Source organism: Petaurus breviceps, unplaced genomic scaffold (assembly GCF_028583685.1).
Source record: "Petaurus breviceps papuanus isolate PSGF00001 unplaced genomic scaffold, PetGlider_PUasm1.0 90895, whole genome shotgun sequence".
Classification (NCBI taxonomy): Eukaryota; Metazoa; Chordata; class Mammalia; order Diprotodontia; family Petauridae; genus Petaurus; species Petaurus breviceps.
In genome coordinates, this window is record NW_027187372.1 from 10,845,567 (window position 1) to 10,861,068 (window position 15,502).

Genomic DNA, 15,502 nt, shown 5'->3' on the forward strand with positions numbered 1-15,502 from the left:
ATATATATATATATATATATATATATATATATATATATATATATATATATATTGTGTATAATATGTATGTATGAATGTGTATGAATACATGTGTGAATGTGTGTATATATGCTTACAGACATACATAGATAGAGGACACAGGACCAATTTAATAGGAAATGATGATACTTAAAAGGGGAAATTAAGAGGTGAGTGAGGAATATGGGAGGAGATGGAGAGAGACAGAATGGGGTAAACTATCTCCTAAAGAAGAGGCAAGGCAAAAGGGTTACAATGTAGGGGAAGAATAGGAAGGCAAAAGAGAATGCGTCAAACTTATTCTCCCTGAATTTGGGTTGGGGAGGGAATGAAATACACACTAAATAGGGTATCTCACCCTATGTGAGAGTAGGGGGAAGGGAATTAGAGGGGGGTTTATGCAAGGGAGGGCAGGCTGGGGGGGAGGCAAGTTGGAAGCACCCACTTTTTTTTCCAATAAATTTTTATTTAAAAAATAAAACAGGCTGCCACCACAGCCACCAATACCTATCAAACTCTTTCTTCCCAATACCAACAACTTCACAATGTCTTCAGTGCCAGAAAAGTACTTTTGCCCAGCACTGATGATAAGATGTCCATAAAACTGGATTTCTGATTCCTTTGTCCTGGACAAGCAGATATATCCTTTGAGTGTACATGACACCAAAATGATTCAATAATTATGATGACATAATATCTTCATTGCCACATAGTCCATAGTTCTGGCTTTTAAAAAGAATAAAGTAGGGAAATGAGGGTATTTCATGACTAACTAGAGGGAACTAGGCACAGTCGATAGAGCACAAGACTGAAAGTCAGAAAGACTTAAATTCAAATCCTGTCTCAGTCATTTAACCTGTCTTCCTTGGTTTCCACCTCTGTAAGATGGGGATAATACCACCAAGCTCCAGGATAAAATGAGGTATTTGTAAAGTTTCTAGAAAACCTTAAAGTACTTTGTAAATAGTAGTTATTGTTGTTGTGGTGGTTACTGGTTGTTCACTGCTATAACTCCTAGAAGTTAATACCCGAATCACTAATTCTAGAACTGCTAGGTCATCTAAATTAGGTGGTAATTTTTACCTAGACAGATTTCCAGAAGCACTACAACTACCTTTTCACCTGAAGGGTAATGAGTAGAAGATAGTATTTCAAATAAACTTTGATCAGTATAAATACAAGGTCATGCCAGTTGGGCTTTACTTCCCAGAAAAAAAATTGGAATGATATCAGAATTTATTCTCAGAGACTTGAATAGCTTAACTAACCTAGTTTTTTTTTAATTTATTTGTTTGTTTCCTTTTACTTTACAGTATTCAATTCCACAATTCCTGGAGTTTCACATTTTGTTCCCCTCCCTCCCCACCCCCCCATGGCGGCATATAGTCAAGTATAGGACCTGTAAATACTTTCACATTATACATTAGTAATGTTATAAGGATGGATTGTACCAGCTGGAATGAAAAAGTGGTAAAGAGGACTTAAAAACCAAATAAGAGAAGGAAAAAGATCAGGTATTTTGCTTCCACCTGGATATAAACTTAGTTCTTTCTAGTTCTTTCTCTGGATGTACATATTTCTCTCCATCATGAGTCTTTTGGGATTGACTTATATCACTGCATTGCTGAGAGGAGTCCAGTCTGTCAGGTTGGTCATCACACATATGTTGTGTCTGTAATTTTGTACAGATTTCTTCTGGTTCTACTCTTCTCACTCAGCATCAGTTTGTATAAACCTCTCCAGGGGAATATGAAGACCGTCTGCTCCTCGTTTCTTATAGCCCAATAGTATTCCATAACATGCATATACCATAACTTGTTCAGCCATTCCCCAGGAAGCACTTACTTTTGAAAAGTGATGGGATCAAAGTAGAGAATAGAACAAGTGGGTGGTGGGATAGGAGGGAGGGAGATATAGTCAGTCTTTTACTATATATCTACTATGTTAAAGTTTCTATACTGAGCTGCTTATCTTCCCAATAAGGGTGGGTGACAATTGAGGAAGGGAATGAATCTGGAGTTCTAAGTTTAAAAATCAAATGTTTAAAATTATATATATATATATATATATTATTAATACTACCTTACATGTAATTGCGAAAGAAGATATACAGGCCCTGGGACATAGAGATCCACCATGCCTTACTGGAAAAATCTAAGGGGTATGGGAGAAGATATGGGAGAGTGCAGATTGGAGGAGGGGATATCCTGTGGGACTGCTATTCTGGGGTGGTGGGTAGGGGAAAAATGAGGAGAAAATTTGTAACTCAAAATCTGGCAGAAATTAATGATGTAAATGAGAAGTTAATATAGCATTTGAAAAATGAAAAAAAAATGGTGCCTAAAGCTGCAGGAATTCCTTATTTGTTATCAGCTTCATTGAAGATTAGCTTAGATTTTGGCCTTACCTCTTGTCTGTCTCCATCATCTTATACAGTCTAAAACAAATTTGACTCAGTCCCTTGCCTGATAAGCCCCATTCAAATGTTTATTACACTGGTAACAGGTCTCCTTCAGGAACTTAGGTGCTTCCCTTCCCAGGTACTGAGCAAGCCCTTTTGCTTACTTACTATGGCTTCTCTGCTGTAGAACTGTTTGGACATGGAATTGCCTAAAAGATAACTGAGTTTGTATACTGTTGTTATTTTGGCTTGATTTCATGGGTTCCAACAATGATGGATGATGGATCAAGCTAGGGCTAACTAGATGCTGACCTAGTCTTATTCTTCTGTTGATTCAGAAGGAGGACTTGCAGAGGGTACTAGAATGGGGACTTCTTTGAACCAGTCTCCTTTGGTGGGACCTCACTGCTTGCATGCTTTGATTTGTCTTTACAGATACTCTGAATGGATCCTGGTAGTCTTATTTATGGAGTTCTATACTGGATGGAGGATATTATACCTCTTTATTTTTTATTTATCTTTCCTCTTGTGCACTTTAAAATTTTTATTTGGATATTTGTGGGATGTATGGGCTTTTCTTGATTCTAGCATAGCACTATTTTCCCAAAATTCTCCCCTCAGAACTCTCAGCAGATATCCTGTACATTATTTATAGCAGGATTTGGATATGATAAAGATAAGGATAAGATGTGTATAAGATGTGCTTTATGAAGGAGTAGTTATTTCATAGACAATATACAGATATACTGAAATATATTATGATTTACTATTATTATATCATCTTCTTTAAACTAGAACGATATGGCAGTTTTCTATTTGCTTTGTGAATTTTTTTTTCTTTTTAAATGGTCAATATGGATGGGAGTCAAGTAACTTCATAAAAAAGAAGGAGATTTCCTATGGGAAAGACCTTGGAGAGATATCCTGCAGGTATTTGGGAACTCTTCTCTACGGCACCACATGTATTAGAGTTTTCCTGCTGGAATCAAGCTTGTGTGTGTGTGTGTGTGTGTGTATTTTTTTTTCTCAAAGAGCTATCATTTGGGCAATGTGACACCTTTTATTAGGCTAACTGAAACAAAAAAATTTTAATACAAGGTGTCAAGACCTTTAAAAATCCCTTTATTATGTATGTCAAAGGAGATATAACTGGTTTTGAATCTTTAAAAGTGAAATGTTTTCAATTAAGTCAATTATGAAGTATCTTAAAGGGCAGAAGTACAAAAATGCTTATTGCTGACATTCAAAATTGGGATATTTTTGATTCTTATACATTAAAATAATTTCTGTAAAGTACTTATATTTTCTTAAACCCCTTTAAACTGGTAACCTTTTGTTCATTCCAAATATAAAATAAAACATTTAGACTCTTTGGACATTTTGCATACATATGCTGAAGGGCAGTAAGTGGGGACTGTGGTAATTTTTCCTCTTGTTTTTATCTTCCCCTCCACAAATATTGAAGGACAAGTACATGTTTGTACTCAAAACAATCCAATGGGGGTGGTTAGGTGGCATAGTGAATTAGAGCACCAGCAATGAGTTCAAATGCAACCTCAGACACTTGAGACACTAGCCATGTGACATTGGACAAGTCACTTAACCCCAATTGCCTTGCCTCCCCACCTCCAAAAGAGCAAAATAAAACAAAATCCCATGTCTATGTTAAAATTTTCAAAGATATTCCTGAAATAAGTAGATTTTCCCCCAGGAGTTCACAGTAACTTCTGATTTCCTCTGCTTTTGGCATTTATTTATTTTCATTCAGAAATCCTACCCCTATATCTCAACATGGTCTAGAAATAACCTTTGGTTCAGATGCTATTCTAGTGGAGCATAAGCCCCTATAGTTTTTTTTTTACCATGAGTATAAAATAAGGTCACAACAACATATAAGGTTTACTCTCCTAGAAGTATCTTATGGTCATATCCTGACCATAAGATAAAGGATTCATAATCTTTTCAAATCCATGAATCAAAGAAAAATGTGTAATTATCCTTAGTCCTATATGTTCCTTTTTTGTTTCTTCAGTGCTCAGAAAATGGTGGAAAGTAGGCATCAAATCCTAGGAAATTCATTTACTAGACAATCCATAAAGATTAACTTAGTTGTTTCTACCCTATCTTTCAATATTCAGATTATAGTATTATGAACTTAAAACTGGATGAGCCAGTCATTAGATGTCTCTTAAGTTCATGGGATTAAATGAAAGGCATAACAGAGGCCATCTAGTCCAACCTCACATTTTGTAGATGAATAAATTGAAACCTAGATAAGTTATGTGACTTGCCCAAGGTCACTCATGTAATTCTAGATACAACTAGCATTTGAGCCTATATTCTCTGACTCCAGAACTAGCACTCTTTGAACTGTACAATTATGAATAATAGGTAAATCCTTTCATCTTAGAGATTATGAAATTGAAGACCAAGGAAATTATACAACATGCTCAAATCCACACAGGCAGTGAGTTGCAAAGCTGGGATTTGGATTTATGTCACATGATCCTAGGGAGAGCTGGATGGTTAGGTAGTCAGTATATGTCAGGAAGAAGACCTGAGTTTAAATACAGCCTTAGATACTATTTGTGCAACTCAGGGCAAGTTACTTAACCTTTATTTGCCTTTAGAGAGGGAAATTACAAATTACTCCCATATTCTTGCCATGGACAGTATTGACATGATATAGTACATAGGGTCATAAAAAGTCAGACATGATTGGGGGGGGGGCTACATGGCTCAGCGAATAGAGCACTAGCCATGGAGTCAGGAGGACATGAGTTCAAATACAGCCTCAGACACTAAACACAAAAACTAGGTGTGTGACCTTGGGCAAGTCACTTAACCCCAATTTCCCTCCAAAAAGAAATAAACAAGAAAGAAAAGTCAGACATGATTGAATGATTTGTAAAGAACACAGAATCATAGTATCATATATTAAAAGTTAGAAGGTGGTTTAGGAAGCACCAAGTCTGAAGTCTTCATTTTGCATGTGAAGAAATTGAAGCACAAAGAGATTATGATTTCTCCAAGTTCATAAAAATAGAAAGACTATAGAATAGAATTTGTGTCTAGGTCTTATTGCCTCAAAGTGTAGTGTCTTATTCACCATAACATACTTCCTTTCCAATGACCTCTCATCAAATATTGATGGAGAAACTGAATAATTTAGATATTTGCATTCTTGCTGTAAACCAAATCTGAGTGGAATCCACATGCATCTGCTAAGAAGAGTGAGACAGGACTTTTTCCCTTTGGGATAGAGAAATCAGCCGCACAGAGAAAAGGAGAAAGGTAATAAGAGATCAAGATAAATAGGAATGATAGTAACCACCTGTGAACTGGTGAGACATTGAGGAGAGAGACTAACCCTTTTATGAATATGAGTGTCATCTCAGAGATCAAGGGTCAAAGTACAAAGTTTTCTGAGGAGCAGATAAAGAGTCATGAATGAAAGGAAGAAAGGAGGAAAAAAAAGAAAGTAAGAGGGGAGGCTAGGTAGTGCAGTGAGTAAAGCACTGGCCCTGGAGTCAGGAGGACCTGAGTTCAGTTCCAGCCTCAGACACTTAACATCCACACAAAAAAACTAGCCATGTAACCTTGGGCAAGTTACTTAACCTAAATTGGCATCTAAAAAGGCAAAAAATAAAGGAAGAGAGAAAGGAAGGAAGGAAGGAAGGAAGGAAGGAAGGAAGGAAGGAAGGAAGGAAGGAAGGAAGGAAGGAAGGAAGGAAGGAAGGAAGCAAATAAGAGAAAGAAAAAAGAGAAGAAAGAAAGGCGGTATGGAGGAAGGAAGGAAGGATTATCAACAACACACAGGAATGAGCATGTGCAGACTTAAAAACAAACTGATGAGAATAGCAGGAAGATGAATGAGAACAAGAAAAAGAGAAAATGGGAACAGGAAACAGAAGATGAGGTACGAGTTCAAGTAGAAAGATAAGAGGAAGAACAAAGCAGGGGCCTGGAAAACTAAAAAGAAGGAAAAAAAGGAACCACTAAAGACACAGTGAGGATTGTCCCATTGACCACCAAGGGCCAGGTATCATTGCACCCTTTGTCCATTGCAGGGTGGAGGGGAAGAAGGGACAACAAAGGATTTTTCTTTAGGTGTTAAGAAGCTAACTGGATATCAATGGATTCTGGATCCTCTCTACCTCCCTATTCTTCTAACAGAGGGAACAATAAATATCTCCTAGGTCTATGATTTTCAAAATAAACAAATGAACTAAATCTGGAGAAAAGAAATTTACGACTGGGAAAAAAATGGGCCATTAATGTAGCACGAGAAAGGAATGGTTGATATACAGGCTACATTCTCTGTCCAGACAATGTCTAGAACCTAAGAGGGAGTCCTCTGTCTGGGTAAAATTTAACACAGGACATGAACTGTATACTTCTAGAATTATCAGGCTTAGGTGTGTTGCAGTGAGTATTAATGAAAGAAAACAAATCTCAGAATATAGGTATACTGTGATACTAAATTTCTGAAGGGCATTACTGATAATAACTTTTGCATCTGAGGAATCACATTGGAAATGTATTAAAAAGTGTGTCTTCTCTTATCTGTTCTCATGTACATAGCTCTTCTCCATACCTAGAGGAGATTCTTCTGAGATCTATGAAATCACTAGGCTAACTTGTATATTTCATACTTACATGAATAGTTTTAACCTCCCCATCTATTTTGAAATGGAATATCTTCCGAATAAAATGTTCAGAGATTATCACCTGAATAAATATGAAGCATAAGAGTACAGATAAAGAGCTGTAAGAGATAATAGAAATAATATTGTACAATCACCTTATTATACAAATGAATAAATTGGGATTGATGAGCAAGCTCTTGAGGCATAGTGGATAGAGAATTGCCCTTGACATTCAGAAAACTTGGGTTCAAGTCTTGCCTTTAACTACAAAAGGTCTCCATGATCCTGGGCAAATCATAGTACTTTATGGTGTTGCAAACAGTCCTAAGTTTCAAAGAAAGTACATATCTACTCAGTTGTCAAAACATGGTCATTTTTTTAGCTTTGAACTTTGATTTTTTAGTCTCTTTTTCATACTGACATAGTCATGAACCTGATTCTATTCTAATAGCTTCCTATTTGGACTACCTTAAGGATATCTGCTCTAATCTTTCTTCTACATAGCAGCTTGCCTAAATAATTTTGTTAAAGTGTTGTGGGGCCATGTTGCACACCAACAGCCTAATCAATATGCTCCAATGGATAAGTATTATATCTACAATCACATTCTGTTTAGCATTTGAAACTCTATAACCTGGATCATTCCTACTTTTCCAAATTAACTTGCGTCCCATGATGGCAAATACACTGATTTTTTTCACCACCTTATAAAATAAAAATAACTCTGATTTATCATTTAATTTGAAAATATTTCATTTTGAAAATGATGATATTAATCTAGTTATGGCCAACATAATCAAACACACACACATACACACAAAGATATACAAAATGATATGGTTACCAATTATTTCACTGCAGCTGGGAGAGGGACTGTCATTAATGAATTTCATTCTTACCTGAAAAGCACAGTTTTCTTCCTTGAAATCACCTCTAAAAACTGAGCAGATACTGTGATGACAGCCACAAAAATTGTTTTAAGTAGTTTTTCCTTTCTATTTTCAGAACCACAAGCTCAAACCAAGGATTTGATTCCGGGATCTCATCACTCCTACTGACACAAATTTTCTTGAATTAAATAAGCATTTAATTCAAATGCCCTCAGGAAATATTCTCAAAATCAATCAATGTTTTTCATAGAAAGATAATGTGTCACCTCTTTGTATATTACAATGAGGTCATAAACTTAGGGCCAATGTGTAGTAGTACTGGTTAATCAAAGGGGGAAAAATTCAATCTTAAATATAAAAGTATTTTTTTTAATTAAAGAGCTTGGATGTTTTATGTGATAGAATTATACACATATAATTTTCACTAATTTCCTATTAATCCAATTGATTTTTTATATCCATTTTTTGCAGTCTTCACTTTAATATTCAATTAAATTGAAATAAAATAAGCAAACATTTATTCAATATCATCTATGATCTAGGTACTATACTAAGCATTATGGAAATAAAGACAGAAACAAAAGAAGCTCTAACAATAAGGAGTCTATATTTTTCTAGAGAAAAACATTCATGGGAATAAATACATAGAAGTTACATACTAACTGTAAAGTAATTATTTAGAAAGGGACACCACTCACAATTAAGAGATTCATGAAAACCCTCAGAAAGATGTCATTGGGTCCTTGAAGGAAGTTGTGGATTCAAAAAGGCAGAACTGAGAGGGAAAAAAATGACCCATGATAGGCATGTGTAGCAGCAAACACCCCAAGAGCGTCCTCAGGGTTTGTTGCCCATACAGGTTCTTGGATCTGCTTTGTTAAAGGAAAGCAACTCAAAATGGGTTAACAAGCTTACTTTAATCAGTCAGACATATATCGTTTACCTTGTTCAGGGGAAAAACGTCAGCACCCCAAACTTCAAAATATACAGACAGAATTATCAAGACATTAACAGATCAAATAGACAGCTTTCCAAACTGTCCAACCATTACATCCATACCCAGTCAACATCTGGGTTTCCACATCTGGATTTTTCAAAGCCAGGGGACTCTCAACAACGGCTTCCCAGAATTCAGATCAAATCACAGAACACTTCTCAAAGTGAGTCCCAAAACAAAGCTACACATCAGGGCTTATATAGCCTTCTCCTGGCTCAGAGAATGTAACAACCTTATTGACTCACTGGCCAATCAAGAAGTATCTACTGAAAAACAAGCCTCTCTCCCCAGGCTTCTGGTGCACTTTAGCCTAGGGGCAGGGAAGATCTTCCAAATTTGCATTCCCATTACAGCATGGGAGACACACTGTCTTTACAATGACACAACTATAAGAAATATAGAGCATAGGACATAGCAAGGAGGCTAATTTGAATGAAATAAGCTAACATTTACATTACACTTCAGAAGTTATAAAATATTTTTCCTGTGAGATAAAACATATGAGAGATGAGGAATCTGGGATTTATATGATTTGGACACTGTAACATGGCCAGGAAGTACTGGACTAGAAACTAGAGCTTGGATCTGTTGACAGGCAGTACATCATTCTTTCCATTTTTTTCTCAAAAGCATATGGTCTATATTCAAATTATTTTTGTGTGAATTATGACTTTATTAAATATGAGAGAAGATTATTTAAATACTAGTAACCATTCTATTCAATATTTTTTTCAATTTTCATTTTTTAAAGAAATGACTGCTTTGTTGGAGAGAGGTAGTCTTTATGTAACAATGTGCAAAATGCCAATATCCTTATAATTAAATCTATGTTTGTGGTGTAGGGGAAACTGATAGATGAAGACCCATACCTAGCAACACAAGAATATTTACTCAGATTATGTCCCTGTATTTGTGTCAAAGGCAGCTATGCACCATCTTTTGGTGTTTGTTCTGCACTTCTGTAACTCATTCCTTTTCACTTACCATGTGATGACAAGACTTTGATTGACTATTGAGCAAGAATTGAGTTTACAAGTAAAAGATACTCATAGAGTCAATTCGGTTATTTCCTTCCCTGACTTTCTGAGTGAGGAAGATGAACTGATAAGTGCCTCTAAGTTGAAAAGTAACTATAGGGCATCTTTTACTCTGTCCCTAAGTATATGGTCCTCCTATTCATTCCATATTTTTCATGATCTATATTCTTTCCTGGTTTTAGATGAAATATTGGACATGGGCAGGGATTTGTAAACATCAAAGTGTGAAAATGTTCATATGTGCATACATAAATACGTATGTGTGTATGAATATGTGTACATTTATATTTATAAGGAACTATTAGAAGACATTTTATTCAGGCCATCCAGAAAACACAGTGTTTGGGAGAAGATAGATGATGAGAGAAACAGAAACAGAAATGGACAGAAAAAAGAAATAGATTAGAAATTTAAGAAAGAAATATCAGTCATGGATATAAAAGCATAATAGAGTATAATTATCCGCTAGGATTATGAAAGAGGTGGTAGAGTAAATACAGCACTAAGGCTAGAGTCAAGAAGACCTGAGTTCAAATCTAGCCTCAGAACTTCTAAGAGGAAATTTCCATAGCTATCCCATATTCACCTTCAAATAACTATACAAGTATAAAATCCAACCCCAGAACAAATCCTAGAACAGAGGAGGCAGCAGAAAGATTGGGTGAAGTGGTCTTTTAGTATAGGTGACTGGATCAGCAAGAAATTTCTGTATCACTTGGGAAAAGGAGAGTGCATTCCAGGAAAGGAAGCTTCCCAGCAAGCCAGTAACAAGTCTCACCTCAGCAAACCAGCAGGAGAAACTGAGCCCCAGTGTTGTGAAGCAGGCAAATGCCAAAACCAGGATCCCTGTGTGCATTAGCATAACCAGGGGAACCAGCAGACCCCAGCTTCAAGAATCAACCATGTTTAGGCACAACCTGGACAAGCAGATATCCCGCTGTGATCAGATTTCTTAGAGCTTCAGCATTGCCCAGGATGGACATCCTGCTACAATTGGACATCTGTATGTTTCTGAAGATCTCTGTGCAGTCAAGAATGATCCAGGGGACAGACCTCTTTATGTGCTTCTGTGTAGTCCTGTGCAAAGGCAAAAAAAGCCCAACAGGGCTCAGCACACACTAGACTCCACCACTAGTACCCCAGCTCAGTTCCACATAAGCTGCCAGAATTTCAAGCCTTCATAAGGAGAAGGTTAAAAAGGGAAAATAAAACAGAAGGGATTCATTAGAGCTAAACTGTTTACAACTCTACACAGGAAAATGTTACTTGTAACTCCTAAAAATTATATCACTAACAGTATGAATAGAATGAAGATTCATAGACAGGGAGTTTGGGTATAAGGTATATTTGAGGTAATGACATAAAAAAGCAACAGATGAGAAAGAGGAGTAAAATTGAGGCAAAAGGAAGGGAGAGGTAGAATAGGGTAATTTATCTCACAGGAAGAGGTGAGAGAAGGGATGATGGAGGGGGAGGGAGGTGATGGACATTGCTTGAACATTACTCTCACCAGTATTGGCTCAATGAGGGAATAATATGCACAATCAGATAAGTACAATAATCTATTTTACCCTACAGGGAAGTAGGAGGGGAGGAGATTAAAGAAAGTGGGGGTGGGGGAATGAGGCAGATCAGCGTAGGTGATAAACAGAAGCAAAACACTGGTGATGTGGGAAAGGGTGAAAGGACAGACAGGAAAAACAGGAGGAAGAATAGGATGTAGAAAAATATACAGGTAGTAATCACCGTGGTGAATGTGAATGGGATGAACTCTCCCATAAACAAAAGTGAATAGCAGCGGATCAAACAACAGTGTCCTATGGTATGTTACTTACAAGCAGAAACACACAAAGACACAGTAAAAGAAAACCTAGGAAGACTTGTACAAACTGTTTGCAAGTGAAATGAGCAGAACCAGGAAAATAATATACACATGAAGAGCAACATCATGTGATGATCAACTCTGAATGACTCAGATTTTTCCAGCAATACCTAGGCTTGTAAAATACTCCACAGCAAAGGGACTCTAGCATACTTTACCAGATTTCTTTTACAACATTTTTTTCCTTTCCACTATATATTCCAACCAAATTAGCCTCCTTGATTACTGTGAATTCATCACTTTTTTATTCTCTGAAGGGGAAGTCAACTGGACAATCAAGGACAAGGTTCAAATTGAAGGGGGGGATGATTGAAGCCTTGAAGGACAGTATGTTATTTCACTATTGTAATATTGATATGTGTGCCTATTTATGTTTATGTAAATTGTTAAAAATGAGAAATATGGAATACTTACTCCATTCTCCTCTAAGAATATGCAACATTCTAAAAATGATTCATTTTGATTTGATGGGCTGTTCATGTTTTACCATTGCTAGAGCAATATAATTCAATTTAAGTGTGAATGGCTATTGTGAAATTTGACCCAATTAATACTTTGAAAACATATTACAAATGTTGGCAGTAACATTGCCACATCCATTCCTAAGTCTTCATACTGACTTTTAATAGTTTTGAGTTTATTATGAAAATCATTCTTAATTATCTTCTGAGAAATTTCGTAGAAAAAAGGATTGTAGGTCTAGAAGTGTTAGAATACATTAGAATCTGGAATAGTTACCTATATCTATCTATAGTTTCATATTTATACTCTAGCATCTTGTTTTAAATGCCATAATTGTTGAACCTTATTAATAAAAATGCTAAACATAGAAAGATTTTTTTAACCAAAGGATTGACAAGAAGGGACAAACATCACAATAATTAAGAACTATTCACGAAATCTGACTACATTAAGAGAAATGCAATGACACATTAAACAATTTTCTTTGACTTCTTATGTTAGTGCAATTTCCCCAAGTGACTTGTATTGACTCATGGTGCTAAATGGCAGTTCATAAAATTTTGTTTTGTACAGACATGAGAGAAGATCTAATACATCCCTTTCATTTTACACATCCTTTCTTTCCACATGGTACAAGACATAATAAACTCTCACAGTATGTGTCAGCAAATGGAGGTAGAGAATATATCAGAATTTGAACCAGAAAGCTCAACTTCGTGATAATTTTTTTGGCATGAGAGGCTTATCAATTCCAATCCAATAAGCATTTATTAGGAGCCTACTACATTAAAGACACTGGAAATACAAATACATAATAAAAAAAGTCCCTGTCTGCAAAAAGGTTGTATTCTATTGAGGGGAAATGATGTAAACACAAATAAGTATGATGAACACAATGAAAGGCTTCCTGCAGTAAATTGCATTTTAGCTGAGACTCAAGAAAAAATGCATATACTAAGAAGAAAATGGAATATATATTCCAAGTATTTCTCATTTTTTATAATTAACATAAACACAAATAGTCACACATATCAATACTACAATAGTGGAATAAGATAATGTCCCTCAAGGCTTTGATCATTTCTTACTTCATTTATGAACCCTTTCCTTGCTTCTACAGGTGACTTCCCCTTCAGAAGAAAAAAAAGTGCTGAATTTACAGTAAACAAGGAAATTAGTTTGGTTGAAATATAGAATGGGAAGAGAAGAATGCTGTACAAAAAGTCTGGAGAGGTATGCTAGAGTCTGTTTGCTCTGGGGTAGTACATGCCTATATGATGACATCATATTTCACAATAGTAGCTGCAGGTAGCCTCTAAAGATTCTCAAGCAGGGGAATGATATGGTCAGAATTTTTCTCCTTTTTAGTACTTAAACAACATTTGGGGATGGTCCTTCTCTAGGAATTTTGCATAACATTATTATGATCATATTTGTTTTTGTTTGTTTGTTTTGTTGTAAGCCCAACTACATCAAAGCATAGGAGAAGGAAATAGCAAGACAAAACAAGATGCATACCCCACTCTATCTCTTTGCTCTGTATAGTTCACTATTGTGAATGCAAAGAACAAAATTTAAAATGTGTTCTCCATATCAAAGAATTAACATAAGCATACACACACACTAGCACAACAGTACAAAAATAAGATATTGTCCTTCAAGGCACAGATTATGTCCTCTCTATGAATTCTTTGCTTAATTCTCTAGTTATCTTTTCTTGAAGTCCTTTGCTTATGATATCCTCATTACTTTGTGATATGTTCTTTCAAAATGAAAAATACACATTAGATTCCTCTCCTCTTTCACAAATTCTAATAGATACTGATTACTTCTTAAGGCAAATGAAGAAGGAGCTTCTTGGTCTTTGGTAGAAAATAGGCTTCATAATAATATTTATGATTCAAATAGGACTTCCCAACTTTTCTAACTCTCCTGCTATACTCTTTCTAATACCTTCTCAGGTTTCTACCATGCCTATGTCCCTGATTTAATTTATTTCCATTTTATAGGGAAATGCAGATGCTCTTTGAGTCTTGTTTATTTAGTGAAGTTTTCCTTCCCAATTCAATCAGCAAGCGAACTTTGGAGGAGGTTAGCTCTATCAAATTGTTCCTATCTGTTTCTTCTATATCTTTGCCAATTTAACTTATATCATGCTTATTTCCTTTCTGTCAATATTTGGTATGTTAGATAAACTTACTACCTATTTTTTTTTAATTCAGCAAGACCTTGATTATTCAAATAATTTCTTTGACAAATACTGGCTGTTATCACAGTCAAGTAACAGCTTCTGTTTAGCCTCATTTTGCTCAAATGTGAAATGGTTACATGGCACCTACTTCATATGGTTGCTGTGATAACTAAATGAGAAAACATGAAAAATTATTTGGAAAACCATAAAGCACTATATAAGTGCTAACCTCTTCCTCCTCCTCATTATTAAATAAATGAGGATTGCTGATTTAGTGATTTTTTGGCTAGAGGAAATTGCCTTAAACAACACTGGGAATTCCCTATGACCTACCTAAACAGTTAAAGATTTTAGAGGGGAGTAAGTTTGTTTACCAAGCAGGCATTCTAGAAAACACCATGTAAGGAGTGGGAAGGTATAGAATTGGTCATTTCTGGGGAGGTGGGGGTGGTGATAAGGATTAAGGCAGATGAAAGTAAAAGAATAGGAAGCTGAGTGAAAACAAGTTCTGAACTTTGGAAGTCAGGGGTTAAGAATCAATGAGATATGTATCAGTATGGGGGAATGATATCATACTTTCCATTGAAGAATGACTCTAGGCAGAGTATTACTTGTATGAGAGAAGTGTTCAAGGTCCTCCATTCAAGTTCAACCTTCATGGGATGTAATGATATTCATATATGCTGTAGTGATAGCTATATGTCATTGTGCTCATAGTTTTTATTTGGATATGCTTTTAGAGAATTCTCCCTAAAAGTAGTGATCTTTTTGCTTGTTTGTAATTATTGCTTTAATATTTTGTTTTGTTTTTACCACTTGGTGTGCATGCATGCATGTGTGTGTGTGCAAGAGAGAGAGAGAGAGAGAATGAGAGAGAGAGAGAGAAGAGAGAGAGAGAGAGAGAGAGAGAGAGAGAGAGAGAGAGAGAGAGAGGAGAGAGAGAGAGAGAGAGAGAGAGAGAGAGAGAGAGAGAGA